This window comes from Myzus persicae, unplaced genomic scaffold (assembly GCF_001856785.1).
Source record: "Myzus persicae strain clone G006 unplaced genomic scaffold, MPER_G0061.0, whole genome shotgun sequence".
Taxonomy (NCBI): domain Eukaryota; kingdom Metazoa; phylum Arthropoda; class Insecta; order Hemiptera; family Aphididae; genus Myzus; species Myzus persicae.
Genome location: NW_019103956.1, coordinates 707782 through 720258, shown reverse-complemented (window position 1 = coordinate 720258; position 12477 = coordinate 707782). Strand labels below are relative to the sequence as shown.

General features: G+C 36.7%; 1 protein-coding gene across 3 annotated transcripts in view; it reads right to left on the bottom strand.

Annotated features, from left to right (window-relative positions):
- Positions 1-12477, bottom strand: part of LOC111036910 (beta-1,4-glucuronyltransferase 1) — a 68578-nt gene that overhangs the window by 31719 nt on the left and 24382 nt on the right. For 2 of the 3 annotated variants that reach the window (XM_022319192.1, XM_022319194.1), the window contains exon 2: positions 2901-2939. The exons of the other annotated variant lie outside the window; for it this stretch is intronic. The gene's annotated coding sequence lies outside the window, so the exon portion shown is untranslated. The remainder of the gene's footprint in view (positions 1-2900; positions 2940-12477) is intronic. 3 annotated transcript variants of the gene reach the window in all.

The following is a 12477-nucleotide window of genomic DNA, read 5'->3' as shown; positions in this document are numbered from 1 at the left end:
ATCTATTAAAAAATAATAATAATAATATGAGCTGTATTATCGGAGACTTTTGCCTTTGCCCCCCTCCCCCCTTGGCTTATATTTTTGCAGGCGCCTTGCTAAGAGGGCTGAGTGGGCTTTCTGGAAATTTCAAGGATATTCGAAAATGCTTTCAGGGTTTTGTGAACGTATCATATTACATCGCCGCTGATAACGGACAGATTGAATTACCACCCCTAGGTACACGCTCTGTTGCATTATATATTGTATATTATTTAGGTGTATTGTATTTTATAATAATATTACTGCCCATGGCGGTGAGCGCTATCATTTAAATTGAGCCAGTACCGACGACAAGTATTATTATTATATTATAGTGATGCGACTGACCGATGGAACGTTTTTTTTTTCGGCGAAAACAACGACGATCGACATCGAAACAAAATAGATACAATAATAGAATCTTTTAATAGTGACTGTAAAAGTTACATCAAATACTCTCGTTGCGTCTACGTATCACTGTATCAGCCTATATTATTCACAGGGCAATGAAGAATTAAATAGGAACATATTACAATTATTACTGACGAAACTAGGTCTGGGTATTTACTAGTTATTCCCAATCAATAGATCCACTAAAATAGAATAAAAATTCAAAAATGCCTTCATAAAATAATGTATTAATTACCTACTCGGAATATTTGAATATGACAATTTTTTATTTATATGATATATATTTTATTAATTAATTGTTATTTATACTAGACATAATTTATTAGATTCTCTTAAAATACTCGTATGTTAGAATTACTATTAAACCTATATTATACAACTTTTATTTGGTTATTACCAGAAAATGCATTAGTATTGCGTTGATAGCAATACTCGCGTCATAACACACGGCGTATTAAAATGTATATAGGTATAACTTGGTATAATAGTGATATCTGTGTAGGAGAGAAACACGTCGAATCTTCGTTTGCCTCCAACGCGCGTTCGGCGGAGGCATAATATTATAAAATTATTATGACTACAGCATCACGCGATGAATATATTATTTTTCATCAAACGGTACATTATTACTATTATTTTACGTACTGTCGACCAATACATGTGCGAGTATAGGGCAATAATTATTATCATCGTAAAGTCGTATATCGCTGAGCTGTATTGACATCCGACGTGGTCGTATATGCGCATAATATACACATTATTATGGTCGTCATCGACGTTTACACGCAGATAATAATTGAGGACGAACCGTTCGTTGTCGTCGTTTATAATATTATACCTGCAGTGTGTGTGCGTGTGTGTGCATACGTTTTCGGTCAAGCACCTCGCTCCGACGAGCAACAACAATAATAATAATAATAATAATGATAAAAAAAAAAAAAAACAATTCGGATTAGACTGAAATGACGACGGTGGACTTGGGAACAGAAGAAAGAATAAAAAACGTACCCGCAGCACTGAAATACGCGCGAGCGTTTAAATTGTTTAAGGTCAGTCGTTACAGCGATTTTGTGCGCAAACCGTGCAGTATATTATACGCCGTATACCTATGTATACATTTTACTATTTTACATGACTGGCATGCTTATATTTGTTTACTGCAGGATTACAGACCAGAGACACTTTTTTTTCGCTCCGCCGTAATATTATACCCGTCGTGATCATCGGAGACACTATTTGTTTTCTCTACCTCCTACCCTCCACCTCCATTCTGCTAACCACTTCTATCTCTGTACAACGACGTGGGTATTGGCGACGTAGTTTCGTACAGTATTTTTCTTTTTGATTTTCGCGAAAAATCGCTTATGATCGCCGTCGTATCGATGCCTCAGACGACGACCACCACCGCCTGCAATCTTACAAGGACCATTGCCACCGGGCCAAAGGACTCCGAAGCAATGTGCGCACAGTGTACGTTATAGTATCATACACAACTCTAGTGCATTTGTCGCTTGAACACGGAAATCGTTGCGAAACTATAAATTACAGTATTTTAATATACCGGCGAGTGGCGACAGGTCGGCGGTCGCTCTTTATGTGTGCCTACTGATATTACATTATTATTATGTGTATACGGCACAAGACAAATAGACAATTGTTGTATGGCCTACACATTGATGAGTCGGGAGGGAAGGCGTTTAATGTTTATAGGTAGGTACACCGTATAGTGACGGTTATATTATCACCATAACCGACCGGCTTATATTATGCAGTGCAATGTATTATTATTTTCGTTTCCCTGTTTACGACCAAGCCACCGAGGTATATCGATTAAACTCCGCAAGTGTATTATTTAAGGGGCGTAGCTAGGGGGACTATTAGGGGAATACAGTTCTCCCCAAAATTTCAAGAAAATTTAAAAATGCTCTCGGTATTCTGTGAACGTATTACGTAAGCCACCGTGCAAATTGTAATGAGTTTGAAGATATCTGCAAAAGTTTAAAATGTTATATACCCACGGCATGTGTATAAGGATCCTAGTCGAACCTCACATATATAACATGACCCACCCTCACCCAAAAAAAAGTAAAATCTTACCTACGCCACCGTATAATATAATATTATGTCGTACATTATAATGTGACCTATTATACGGATTTCATAACTCCTGCTGTGCACGCTTTATATATTATATACTCCTGCCGTATGGGCGGTGCTAGATACGTATTATAGCATTATATAGGTTTAAAATAGTATGAACTTACATACTGTATACATGAATTATAATTATAAAACCATGAATTCGGATTTTTAGAATATATATGTATCATAATAGCCCAGGACGAAATCCACATATTATTATTATTATTATATTTTTCTCCGAGCCAGTTTTGATATGGTATTATAGAACTCGTACTTAATGTAAATAATAATTGCACGCGTTTTCGTCACGTCACGTTTGCACTTACTTCATTGATCATTAGCTTCGAGACCTCGACGTCTACCGGCTGTAACAAAAACAATACCAATATGCGTTAGAAAAAAACAAAAATAACATTAACACTACATTACAACTTAATAATATATTATTATGTAGTTGCAGTTGGAACAGTTGGATGTAGTATGGATTATACAGTGAATGAATCTCGTGAGTATCGTACACTACGGTAAGTACTGTTATATATTATTATTTCTCTCACTACATAATAATATTATCGTTACATATTGTACATGGGTAGGACGGGTTGGCATACACCAGAGGTCTGAGCGAATTTGTCTCCGTTCGTATCCGCCGGTGGATATTACAACACGCGCATAATACGCCAGTTACAAGGTTTTAATGCGACAAACATAATTCTTCTGAAGTAATAACAATCGCAACAAAAGTTGTAGACATTGCAGTGCCGATAAAGCAAAATGTAGGCGGTAGGTACCCACATAATAAACAGTAGGTATACAATAGTAGGTCCTAGTTGCGAAATGTAGTACAAGTGTAAATCACGTTTTTGCTTTTTTTTGTAATAACTTTTTAACTCCGTGATTAACCTCAAATACTATAAACAGATATTGACTTTTGAAATGAAGCAATTAGGTATTACAGTTAGCCGTTAGGTAATGTTGTTTTAGATTGTTACTGCAGTATAATATATGCACCGTTCAAGCCTATTTACTACCATTATAAGTGCATTATTGATTTGGGAATTTCATTTAGGTAGGTACCTAAGTAAACAAAATTAAGTGTTTAAAAAATATAAATTATGTATTACATATAGTTATAGTAATTAGTAATCACTAATCATACGTATTATACACATAATATACTGTTTGTGTTTGTTGTAGATTGCTTAAATATATTATGTATTATGCACGTGTACAAATAACTATAAGTACCTGTCCAACTATATGGTACCTATATCGTATTATGGGCGAGACCTTGTTATCCATCATGACAAAGATGACCAATCATATTATCATTGTTGTTTGATGTTTGACGTATGATTGCATGAGTATATATGACTCTATTGGGTAACGTCGATCAAGGACAACACCGTATACTCTCTTGTCATATATCCATACAGATATGCGGTCACATTTATATAAAAAGGTTCATTTATCTCGGATAGTCAGATCCATTACAAAGGCCAAACTATGAGAATACCGTAGCGATGCGAGTTGTAGAAGTCATTCCGGTCTACTCTATATAGGAGGCGTTACAAGGTAGACATGATTACGTTTTGAGAAGACGTCGTACCTGCTTATTGTTGTGTCTCCGTTCTAAGCGCAACACATCAAAATTCGAGTTTCAATTTTATGTGGTTGACAATTATCCAACTAAAGAAAATTATCCGTGTCCTCTCTTGGAGACTTTAATACTTGCATTTTCAATGTGGGTTATCACTATTGAGTACGAGCATTAAAAAAAGCTCATAATCCACTTAAAAGTTAAAATGTAATAAAAATCCAACGAGAGACACATGCGGGTACGACGTTCTCTAATTAAGCTAAATATTTTCTCAGTGGGTAAACGTTGACACGAATCATCCACAACCTGCACACGACCGACTGCCTTTCTCAAAGCGTTCACATAACCACTTGGATGGTCATTGCACAATACCTACTGCAATAGTAATTATTATCGGCTGTTATTGTAGCATAGACGAATAAAAATATATTTGATACGACCGTTTTGACGCATAAATTGTTATATTATACTCTTTAGGTATGAATAACGAAAACTATCGTTTTATAGAACTAGAATAGATGTCGGATGTAATGTGCCCACTTATAACCATCGGGTTTTTCATCACGAATCCATCTAAACTATCCAGTTGGTGCAGTTGTGCAACTGTATAAAATATTATGCCTAAAATTAAGTACAAAATTTTATTATGTATACACAAATGTAAATGTCACTCCTTTGTTTTAACAATAAAACTAGTTGCGTAACCATCAATGAGATATATTTAATAATATAATAAAATGCTAAAATCTAGTTAAGACATATTTGGTTTTGAACGGATTTCTATGTTACACAATGAAGTTTTTTTAAACGAAATGTCATTAAAAAAAATCCCGTTTTATCGAAGAAACGATGTATGATGATTATGTAGAAACGAAAAAATAACGTTATAACGTAGTAAATATACATGTTTATGACATATTACAATATCGTAATGTAATAATTATCGTAAATTATCATTTGCGGATATTCCCGCGGAGCTTCCACGCACATCCGGTACAGAGGCCGGCCAAGGACGCACGGGCGCCACCGTCTGTCCGGACATTATTCTAGGACGTGGACCGGTTCGATGCTCCGAATCGAAAGCAAATTAATAAAAAAAAAAAACTCTAAATATCCTAAGCCATTCTGACGCCGCCGTGTCTTCGTCAATAATGTGCAGCTGTATCAGCACACATTCCAATGACTGGCTGTTATAAGCCCTCCCCCTCCTTCGTCGTTTACGGTCCTAAATAGTTGCAAATCCTACGCGTGACCTGTCCGCCAAAAAACAAACTAGACCATTCCACTCGAACGGTTCTCGTACGGGCGGGTGGGTGCCCAATCGATATAATATATTATGTTAATTCCGCGTAAAACGGCCGTCGCATAATCCTATTTAACGGCGAAACGAGCAATAAAGTTGTAAAAACCAAAAATAATAAATACATGTATGGTATGATACACGTCAGTATAGATTTTTCCGGCAGAAAAAATAACGTTTACGCATAGTAAATATTTTATTTTTACTTCCCCTCCTCATTCTCACAGTCTATTCCTCTGTATCGACGTATTTATAAATATATTACACGATATACGAGCTCAATTGGCTCACGTGGAGATGATCAAAGAATAATATTATATTGTACACGTTTTACATAGATAAAAAATTAACGGATTGCATTACACCTTTGGAAGTTTGGAAAACGTATGCGTGTAAGCGGAATACTTGAAATATGTGCGGGTACCTATATATACATTAATTTGGACTTTTGGTCCACTATCTCGCTTCAATCTCCGTCGAATACGTTGGATCTAGTTTCGTGTTGACCCACTGTTACAATATATCATAGACGTCGTGTTATATTGTACGTGGTTATTATACTCATTGTCGTAATATCGCTGTTAAGGCAATAACTATTATTGCACTTGGAACACGTCACCGAATGCTCTTCTAGTCTTCCATATCACGATAATCCTCTGCGAAAAGCGCGCTCCGCCGTATGATATTGGTGTAAACAAATTGACAATAATTAATAGCCCCCCAGTGTTTTCCTTCTTTGTCGCGCAAACAAACAAATATTATTTACTATATAACTAAACCACATTATTATTTATGGCGACGTCCATTACACACTATCCACCGCATATTGTAATATAGGCATAGGTGATATTACATGTTATATAGGTATTATGCACACACACACACACACACACACACAACGTCCGAGCGAAGTATACAATATTATACTACGATAGGTATAATAATGTTATGTGAAAAATATTGTCGTTATATTATCATTATGTCATGCGTGTGTGTCGACGAAAAAATCGGCCGGCGGTTTGCCGGAGTGACTGCATCGACGTGTCGTCTCGTCGCGTCATGATGTATATAACAGTACGTGAACCGATTTCGCACACACTCCCCACACACCCACACACCCACACACCTCGTGTGTACAGGTAAAACGTACACGTGACCGTGTGTGTGTGTGTGTGTGTGTGTGTCATATTATTATTATTTATACGCCGAACAGAGGGTCCATGCGGTAATAACGCACTGGTCAGCGGTTGTGTGGTTCATTACCACCGGCTGGTGGTGTTCCGCTGGAGGTCGATTACGTTTGGGTACTAAATTATCGCCGTCGTCGTCGTCGTCGAGTTTTTCAACGCATTCGTCGCGTCTTTTTCTATTCATACGCTGCAACGCTCTGCGCGCGGGAGGGGTGGCGGGGGCAGCGCGACGAATCGACCGCCCGGTGTCCTCCTGCTCCTTCTCCTCGCGTGTCGTTCTCTTGTCCCGACGTCACACCATAGCGAAACGCGTGTGATTCGCAGGCGCCGCGACATTCAATGACACGACAACAATGTATAGGTATACGCGTTACAGGTACGTAACGTGTGATTTTAAATTATTAATTATATGTTTCGTATAATATCGGGGGGGGGGGGGGGGGTTGACGAGTACGTTCCGTCGAACGCAACACACGCGATATCTGGTACCGGCTATATATGCCCATATATCACGATGTGTAAATATAAGGTTGGACTAAACCCTTAACTATTAAATCATATTTTATGATGGTGAATTTCTTTCGTGTGCGTAACTCGGCTCGGTGCAATCCCGTTCAGATATACTATACTCAATATCGCATTATGCGCATAGAGCAAGTGGAAAGATATGGGCGGAGGGAGGGGAAAAAAGTTTGCCTTGGCCGTGCCCGTCCGGTGAACAACTGATCTCGATTTCTTCTAGACCAGGGTCAGCTTTCTACGTGTCGCGGTCGCGCGACCCCGCGGGCCAAAATTATTTAATGCGCCCGGACACCGCCGTGCATTCCACCGGCGTAGAGGAAAGTGCGCGAAGAATTTAATTATCACATTATTACGACGTCGTCTGCAGCTGTTATAATAATTTATGCACCTGTGGTGTCGCTCGCCGCTGATACCCGACATCGACTGCACGTCAAAAGGTATATATTTACGTGGCTAGCTGACGACGATATAGCTTTCCGCTTCTTTCGGCACGAAAATTCGTGATACACGCGCCTTCGAGACTGAGAAACGCTAGAAACTTCGCAAACGGTCGGTATACACCATATTATACCTATATCCCTAAATCCATCTGTATATTTTATACCCCGTACGCATCAACAGGCTTAATTCGGAACATTATATTGTGATATTATAATGACCGCTCCGTCGGCTTCGGTGCGCATCATATACATGAGGTATAAAATATGGTATAATGTACCATGTAGGCCGGTCTCGTTCGGGTCGGGTCGGGTCGGGTATAGTCGAGTCGCCGAATATAAAATAATAATATTATTATAATTCCTATGTATATAATATATACAACGAGTGCCCGCCGCCGCCACGGCAGTCGACCGAAAAAAAAAAACCGTAACTTTTCTTTTTCCACGTCGTTCGATTAGCATAAATAGAACGTTTCCGGCGAGAAATGCGTACACGCCGTTCGAGGATATTAAAACTCACTACCGTATATATCACGCATTATTACTCTGCAAAGTTTGTACGAAGACTTGGCGAGTTTATACGCTCGCGTTAGTGCAGAGGTTATTATAACCATTATAATATTGTATTAATAGTAAATAGGTACGATAATAGTAATATTGTGGTTCACGTTTCAGTCGGTGACAAAGTTGGAAGTTCCGCTGCCGAGCGTGAAAATATTATTATGTCGTCGTCGCCGTCCGTCATGTGTATCATAATAATAATTATAGTACGTACCTATATATAACTCGCTAGCGTCCAAATAAGTTTCGTGTGTGTGTGTGTGTCATACGATGTCAACAGAAGCGCGTGCGTACAAAAATAAAAAATAAAAACTTTATAGCTTAGACTAATCAGTTTTGTTGGTATACAGTCGCATAATTAATGATCTTAAACTGATCTTAATGATGCCTAATAATTGTATTTATACACCGATCTGCAAATCTTGGTAAGTATAGTAGAATATTATCGAAGATGGTTACAAAGGTTTTGCAATTAAAATACAGGAGTCGATCACACCATAATATGATTAATTATTTTAACTTAATATTAAAAATCAATAACTACTATAAATAGTGGTAAAATTTATAATATTGTTACACAAGAGTATACGGCATAGGCCAACTGCCAAGGTATATGGGTAGTATAATATAATATTTTATGGTTATTAGTTAACGATTATTACTATCATATTATTGTATACCCACATAACTGGGATATGATATTTTACAATAACATGGTGCGCCGTTAATGGTGGTTTTTTAAAAGTCATAATCATAAAGGTAGTAGGTATGTCATATAATATATAATATTATTATATATGTATACGTCTATCGTAAAACCTACTCATATTTCTTCAGATATCGGACAAGAACCCGAATGAACGATGAAATATATAAACCGTGTATTGTAAATTGTAATGATGGAATTAATACAATTTATTAAAAAAGCCAAACTGACAGACCGCAATATTGAGGGTCCGAGACGACAGAGCGGTAAAATCTACGAGGGCGTAAACTCGATATAATAATGTTATTTCTACCCGGTGTTGGTACTGGGAATCAACTTATGGTTAAAACATATTTCTGGGGACTCAAGATGTTGGAGTTCTTCACGGACTTCACGGACTACTACTGCTCCGTTGCGATGATCACCAAGATTTGGGACCGGCTTTCGAATAAGAAACGAAATCATTAGATTCCGATGGCTCGACGACAAGTGCAAGTCGAAGCGAACGGAACCGAAACAAAAAAATCACTACGTGACTTATCATCTGTGTATCAGGTATATTTTTATTATTATTATTATTATTATTTATTATACCTATTGTTGTTTTTTTCTCCTCGAGTTATTGATCAAACTCAAATATTTCATATACATTATATAAACGCTCTGATTATTAGTCTCGAGAAATATAATTGGCGCTGGATGCGAAGTGTTCCGCATTTTCTAAGGTTTTCTGGAGAGAAAAAAAATCCTTTATTGGCATCGCCGGCACCGTAACTCAAGCGAACCCTCCTCCTCGTACAGTCGTATAATATAGAAAATGGTGCGAGCTCCCCCGAGAATAAAGTCTACTCTTCACGGCTGCAGTGTCCGGCCTTGAGATATTCTTGTCAATATCAGCAGCTATTGCTTTTTACCCATTGTAAGGACGTTAGCATATTTTATTTTTTATTTACCACCGTATAGAAAAAAAATCATTCGATGCAATTACCGAACGTTTATGTAAAAGCGTGAACGGAAAAATATTACTGGAATGTACACAAGCACAGACGCACAGATATATAAATATCGCGATCAATAAAACACTGCTTTTATTTTTGTTTATTTTTTTAATTAAGTCTGCTGTCTGCCTAATTTTTTTTTAAATATATTAGTTTTATTATAATATTATTTTGTCTTCTAAAACTTTAGTGGGTATGTTTTCAATTTAATACCGACGAATTTTCTAAACTTAATATGTAATAAGTTTAATAACATAATAAATTAAGTATCAATAATACACAGACCTCGAATATATTAACATTATGATCAGTTTTTATTTAAAGTATAAAGCAACCTCAATATATTATAATAGGTGATAATAATAATTAGTAAAATGTAGCCATAATAATAAAAAAAAATTTTTTTTCATTCAGGCGTAAATCAATTGTCTCAATCGATATAAACTCTCTATTAACAGTTACGCTTTTATTGGCTTGTGTAGACGAGCAAATTGATTTAAAGAAAAGGAGAAAGAGAGAGACCACTGTCTGTGATGCGTGTCCCAAAACGCGTTCTATAAGACTGATGATATAGGCACATTATAATACATTAATACCCGCCGGATAGATTTTTATCGTTTTTACCATTATGAAAAAGAAATAACGAAATAGGACATTATAATATATAGGGGACACCCCGCGAGTGAGAAGACGAACGATTGATTTTATTATACCTACCTACATACTCTATTGAAGACTTGGACGGATAGTAAATTATTCAAGCGAATACCGCCGAACAATGAAATGATTCGCTTGATATCCGCCAGATTGTTATGCCGAAGAATACCAATATTAATTAGACATACACACAATTAAATTATTATTATATTAATCACAATATGTTATAATACGTCCGGTACAACAGGTATAATATGACCATATACACGCGGCACTCACCCTCGGGCCGGTAAAGACAAGACAATTATTACACTTTTCGGTTTGTATACAAAGTACCGGTGTATGTGTGTGTGTGTGTGTGTGTGTGTGTGTGTGTGTGTGTGTATAGGATTACTTACTCGTATATTTATTATAACATGATTATTATTATTATTATTATTATCATTCACTTTTTTGGCAACACTCGCGTCGGAATGACATTATTTAATAATATTAAACAACAACTAAATATAAAACATACATACAGTATAGCCAGTATAGGTAGTACACTCGAAGTATTAGGTAATTATTATCATAATATAGCGCGTTGACCAGAACAGTAAAACCTTGGACCATATTTAAAACTAGTTATATCCCACCCACGCAACGGCGCCGAGACACATTTAATCGAATGGAGTTTTAATAGTTTTCATCGCAACAACATCAACAAGAAATGTGGTAAAAGGTATTTGAACCGCTACTGGGCGTTGGTGCAGTGGCGCACTTATGTCAATATTTTACAATGAGCGTATAGAATTGTAATACCTAAACAATTTTTTAACGCAATTTATTGATCCTATACTTACGTATTTTCATCGGTTATTTTTCCGCCGGGGAAAATCGTTTGTCCGATTTATCCGAGGTTTTTTGAAAAACGTTTCAATTTTCTTAAGTCGTACGTCAATAACCGCTTTCTAAATCACGCGAAAGTATTTACCAGCTATAGAGTAGTAGGCATTCACCGTATTCCATACTAATACACACAGTAATTAACGATTTTGTAGATATTGGAGAAAATATGCCAAATAATAATAATAATAATAATGAATCAACGAGCGCTGCCGAGACTTTACAAACACGCAAGCGGGATTTAATCTAATACTTGTCATTTTGGAGAGGATCTCTGCCACTATATTAATGCAGTATATTATATTATTGTACTATATAGTTTACATGTCATACCTTCCGTCGCAGAGTGTTTTATAATATTGTTAATTATAATCGTTTTCGCGTGGAGTACACTGCACACAACATATCAACAGTACATTCCTATATGTATGATTATATTGTAATATTATACAAATTTAATATATAACAACACCTCACTGCAGGTCGCAGCAATTGCGTACCTGAGATTGGCGATGGACGGACTGTCTCTACAGGAGTTGGATGCCTATGGCGGTTTCGTTCATACATTCATATAATAATTGTGTTTATAATAGGTATGTACAGTGAAATAATAGCTGTCGAATTGGCATAAAACAAAATAAAAAAATAATTTTCATAAGCCACCGTTAAAATTAAAGACCTCGAAGCTTATTCACGTGGGAAGTCCAGGGCTCTCATCCCTTAGTACCAACAGTTGTATTGAAAAATATTGTAATCTCGTTGGGCGAGGTTCGGAATATATAATATTAATGCATAATATTTTTGGGGTCTTTGCCGGTTGCTACTGCGGCGGTGAAATCGAAAAACGACTGCAGAAGGTTTGGTTTTTCTTTCATCGGCAAAAACACAAACAATTATAGAGTGAATACATTTTATTTCATAAAATATGAATACCATCAATTATGGGTTTTTCGTAAAGTCTGGCACCACTAACACCGCCACCCTTCCAGACAGCGGATTATTTTATTTTAATACATAATGTTACACTAAACTGCATAACTT